The sequence below is a fragment of the Carassius gibelio genome, chromosome B22, assembly GCF_023724105.1.
Source record: "Carassius gibelio isolate Cgi1373 ecotype wild population from Czech Republic chromosome B22, carGib1.2-hapl.c, whole genome shotgun sequence".
Classification (NCBI taxonomy): Eukaryota; Metazoa; Chordata; class Actinopteri; order Cypriniformes; family Cyprinidae; genus Carassius; species Carassius gibelio.
Genome location: NC_068417.1, coordinates 47,999,902 through 48,004,901, shown reverse-complemented (window position 1 = coordinate 48,004,901; position 5,000 = coordinate 47,999,902). Strand labels below are relative to the sequence as shown.

At 39.5% G+C, this 5,000-nt stretch overlaps 4 non-coding genes and 1 pseudogene across 4 annotated transcripts; all 5 read right to left on the bottom strand.

The window, feature by feature from the left end:
* Window positions 1-271: 271 nt before the first annotated feature.
* Window positions 272-390, bottom strand: LOC128004196 (5S ribosomal RNA). Its single transcript, XR_008176892.1, has one exon. It is a non-coding gene; the product is annotated as a 5S ribosomal RNA (ribosomal RNA).
* A 631-nt stretch (window positions 391-1,021) lies between these two features.
* LOC128000108 (5S ribosomal RNA) lies at window positions 1,022-1,140 on the bottom strand. Its single transcript, XR_008172903.1, has one exon. It is a non-coding gene; the product is annotated as a 5S ribosomal RNA (ribosomal RNA).
* A 221-nt stretch (window positions 1,141-1,361) lies between these two features.
* Window positions 1,362-1,480, bottom strand: LOC128009196 (5S ribosomal RNA). The gene has a single exon (XR_008180914.1). It is a non-coding gene; the product is annotated as a 5S ribosomal RNA (ribosomal RNA).
* Window positions 1,481-1,838: 358 nt separating this feature from the next.
* On the bottom strand, window positions 1,839-1,957 carry LOC128000107 (5S ribosomal RNA). Its single transcript, XR_008172902.1, has one exon. It is a non-coding gene; the product is annotated as a 5S ribosomal RNA (ribosomal RNA).
* A 2,583-nt stretch (window positions 1,958-4,540) lies between these two features.
* Window positions 4,541-4,659, bottom strand: LOC128006698 (uncharacterized; annotated as a pseudogene).
* Window positions 4,660-5,000: the final 341 nt, after the last annotated feature.

The window sequence follows — 5,000 nt, the reverse complement described above, 5'->3', positions numbered from 1 at the left end:
GCAGTCTCTCATCAAAGTACTAACCAGACCTAAACCTGCTAAGATTCAGAGATCGGGCATTGACTCTTTTTTTTTTTTTTTTTTTTTTTTTTTTTAATGAAAGATTATTACATAATTCGTGAAATTTTCCAAAAAGATTAAAGCACCTGGTATTCCCAGGCAGTCTCCCATCCATGTACTAACCAGGCCCAAACCTGCTAATATTCAGAGATTAGGCATTGACTCTATTTTTTGGCAAAATTATTATATACTAAGTGAAAAATGTCCAAAAAGCTTACAGCACCTGATATTCCCAGGCGGTCTCCCATCCAAGTACTAACCAAGCCCAAACCTGCTTAGCTTCGGAGATCAGACGAGATCGGGCATAGCCAGGTTGGTATGGCCGTAAGCGAAGTTTGCTGCAAAGAGAGGGCTATTTAAAGACCAGCCAATCTTATCGCCAGTACATTATATAAGTAGGAAAGAAAACCCAAAAGCTTAAAGCACCTGGTATTCCTAGGCAGTCTCTCATCAAAGTACTAACCAGACCTAAACCTGCTAAGATTCAGAGATCGGGCATTGACTCTTTTTTTTTTTTTTTTTTTTTTTTAATGAAAGATTATTATATAATTCGTGAAATTTTCCAAAAAGATTAAAGCACCTGGTATTCCCAGGCAGTCTCCCATCCATGTACTAACCAGGCCCAAACCTGCTAAGATTCAGAGATCGGGCATTGACTCTATTTTTTGGCAAAATTATTATATACTAAGTGAAAAATTTCCAAAAAGCTTACAGCACCTGGTATTCCCAGGCGGTCTCCCATCCAAGTACTAACCAGGCCCAAACCTGCTAAGATTCAGAGGTCGGGCATTGACTCTAGTAGGAAGTAGGAAAGAAAACCCAAAAGCTTAAAGCACCTGGTATTCCTAGGCAGTCTCTCATCAAAGTACTAACCAGACCTAAACCTGCTAAGATTCAGAGATCGGGCATTGACTCTATTTTTTGGCAAAATTATTATAAACTAAGTGAAAAATGTCCAAAAAGCTTACAGCACCTGGTATTCCCAGGCGGTCTCCCATCCAAGTACTAACCAGGCCCAAACCTGCTTAGCTTCGGAGATCAGACGAGATCGGGCATAGCCAGGTTGGTATGGCCGTAAGCGAAGTCTGCTGCAAAGAGAGGGCTATTTAAAGACCAGCCAATCTTATCGCCAGTACATTATATAAGTAGGAAAGAAAACCCAAAAGCTTAAAGCACCTGGTATTCCTAGGCAGTCTCTCATCAAAGTACTAACCAGACCTAAACCTGCTAAGATTCAGAGATCGGGCATTGACTCTATTTTTTGGCAAAATTATTATAAACTAAGTGAAAAATGTCCAAAAAGCTTACAGCACCTGGTATTCCCAGGCGGTCTCCCATCCAAGTACTAACCAGGCCCAAACCTGCTTAGCTTCCGAGATCAGACGAGATCGGGCATAGCCAGGTTGGTATGGCCGTAAGCGAAGTCTGCTGCAAATAGAGGGCTATTTAAAGAGCAGCCAATCTTATCGCCAGTACATTATATAAGTAGGAAAGAAAGCCCAAAAGCTTAAAGCACCTGGTATTCCTAGGCAGTCTCTCATCAAAGTACTAACCAGACCTAAACCTGCTAAGATTCAGAGATCGGGCATTGACTCTATTTTTTGGCAAAATTATTATATACTAAGTGAAAAATGTCCAAAAAGCTTACAGCACCTGGTATTAACAGGCAGTCTCCCATCCATGTACTAACCAGGCCCAAACCTGCTAAGATTCAGAGATCGGGCATTGACTCTATTTTTTTGCCAAATTATTATATACTAAGTGAAAAATTTCCAAAAAGCTTACAGCACCTGGTATTCCCAGGCGGTCTCCCATCCAAGTACTAACCAGGCCCAAACCTGCTTAGCTTCGGAGATCAGACGAGATCGGGCATAGCCAGGTTGGTATGGCCGTAAGCGAAGTCTGCTGCAAAGAGAGGGCTATTTAAAGAGCAGCCAATCTTATCGCCAGTACATTATATAAGTAGGAAAGAAAGCCCAAAAGCTTAAAGCACCTGGTATTCCTAGGCAGTCTCTCATCAAAGTACTAACCAGACCTAAACCTGCTAAGATTCAGAGATCGGGCATTGACTCTATTTTTTGGCAAAATTATTATATACTAAGTGAAAAATGTCCAAAAAGCTTACAGCACCTGGTATTAACAGGCAGTCTCCCATCCATGTACTAACCAGGCCCAAACCTGCTAAGATTCAGAGATCGGGCATTGACTCTATTTTTTTGCCAAATTATTATATACTAAGTGAAAAATTTCCAAAAAGCTTACAGCACCTGGTATTCCCAGGCGGTCTCCCATCCAAGTACTAACCAGGCCCAAACCTGCTTAGCTTCCGAGATCAGACGAGATTTTTTTTTTTTTTTTTTTTTTTTTTTTTTTTTTTTATTAACAAATTTAAAATATTTCATTAAAAACATTGTACACATTTTCCACAGAAGCATAACAAACAAAAACAATAATTATTTGCCACAGGTTTGATAAAAGCCATTTCTCTAAACACCAAACACATTTATTTCACTTTACATTCAATAAATAACCTTTTATCTCCATTTTTCTTTTTGAAATACAATTAAGGCATTAGCATACCATGATACAATGTATAAAAACATTATAATAATAAATAATAATACAAATTTAAACCAAACATTGTATTCTTAGTCTACCTCCTCCTCCTCATCTTCCCTCAACACTTGAAATTTATTCTCAAACAAATGTTTCCCCTTATTGTATTTTTCCCTAAAATGTCTTTTTTTTCTGGCCACATTCACATTTGGTATTACCTTAAGGGTTCTCCTTCTTAATGTCACCCTTTTGTCCTTTCTATCATCCATTCTGTCCACTCCTTTCTCCTCTTCAGTTATCTCTTGCATTTCCTCCTCCTTTTCTTTTAGTCCTTGGTTCTCCATTTCCTCCAATGCCCCTTGTGTTACTTCCTGTGATGTCAATATTCCTTTGTCCATTTCTCCTTCCAGCCTTTTCTCTTCCAATTCCATTTCTTTCTCCTCTTCAGTTATCTCTTGCATTTCCTCCTCCTTTTCTTTTAATCCTTGGTTCTCCATTTCCTCCAATACCCCTTGTGTTACTTCCTGTGATGTCAATATTCCTTTGTCCATTTCTCCTTCCAGCCTTTTCTCTTCCAATTCCTTCTTATTTTCCACAATAGCCTCTTTATTCACACCATCCTCTTCCTCATTCTCTCCACCATTTTGTAATTCAGTTTCTTTTGACATTCGCCCTCCTACACCTTCTGACTCTTTATTTTGAATTTCATTCTCCATCCAACACTCACATCTTATGATCACCTTTCTGCAATCCGGGCACTTAATTGCATCGCAATCCCTTGCGTAATGACCCTGGCCATTGCACTGATGACATTTAAAATCTGGACAGTCTTTGAACACATGTCCCGGATTCATGCACAATCGACAGGTTTTAACCTGACGATCATGCATGATCCTGAAATACTGTGTTCCCTCCTCCGTATCAAACTTTGTACTGTATGGCAGAGACACTACTTCTTTAGGAAATTTCACCCTTAGGTACCTTGTACCATCCGCAATGTCTGTGCCTGGATACATTCTTCTTATGATGTCTGAAACAGGTGTTACGCCCCAATTTTGTAATTTAATTAAAATGTCAGAGTCCTCAATATAGGCTGGCAAATGTATGAAAGAAACCACATACTCCCTTGTTTTCAGTTGTCGAATCTCACACAGTTTTCCTTTTATCATTAATCCTTCATCTAATCCATCGCACGCCTCCCTGTTTATCAGTGTAATTTCATATTCTTTTACTTGCCTTGGTCTGACTGCTAGAATCTTTCCTCCTCCAATCCTTTCGTTCACTGCTTTGATAATGTCCTCTGCTCTTGCATCTCTCTGATCCGCCATGTCAACAATTACTGTAGCCTCTTTAGAGTAAATCCTCTTGTTATAATCCATTCGTCCTTGTCCATCTCGTTGTTCTTTATCCATTTCTTTGTCTGTTAGCACTCGTCTTCCTCCTGCCATGTCCACTTCTTTGCCATGTAATCCATCCATTTTTCAAACAAAAGAAAAATTTCTCCCCAGACAGCAAACTGCTGCTGGGAAGTATAAAAACTATAACAAACAAAAATCAATAAGTTGCAAAAGAAATAAATCTTTACGCAGATAAAACAAAACAAAAAACACAAGGTGAGCCTCTCTCACCTACTGCCTACTACAAACTGCCAACTCACTTCCTGTGTGGCTCACTAGCGTTGCCAGGTTGGTTTGGCCGTAAGCGAAGTTTGCTGCAAAGAGAGGGCTATTTAAAGACCAGCCAATCTTATCGCCAGTACATTATATAAGTAGGAAAGAAAACCCAAAAACTTAAAGCACCTGGTATTCCTAGGCAGTCTCTCATCAAAGTACTAACCAGACCTAAACCTGCTAAGATTCAGAGATCGGGCATTGACTCTATTTTATGGCAAAATTATTATAAACTAAGTGAAAAATGTCCAAAAAGCTTACAGCACCTGGTATTCCCAGGCGGTCTCCCATCCAAGTACTAACCAGTACCAAACCTGCTTAGCTTCCGAGATCAGACGAGATCGGCCAAAGCCAGGTTGGCATGGCTGTAAGCGAAGTCTGCTGCAAAGAGAGGGCTATTTAAAGAGCAGCCAATCTTATCGCCAGTACATTATATAAGTAGGAAAGAAAGCCCAAAAGCTTAAAGCACCTGGTATTCCTAGGCAGTCTCTCATCAAAGTACTAACCAGACCTAAACCTGCTAAGATTCAGAGATCGGGCATTGACTCTTTTTTTTTTTTTTTTTTTTTTTTTTTTAATGAAAGATTATTATATAATTCGTGAAATTTTCCAAAAAGATTAAAGCACCTGGTATTCCCAGGCAGTCTCCCATCCATGTACTAACCAGGCCCAAAGCTGCAAATATTCAGAGATCGGGCATTGACTCTATTTTTT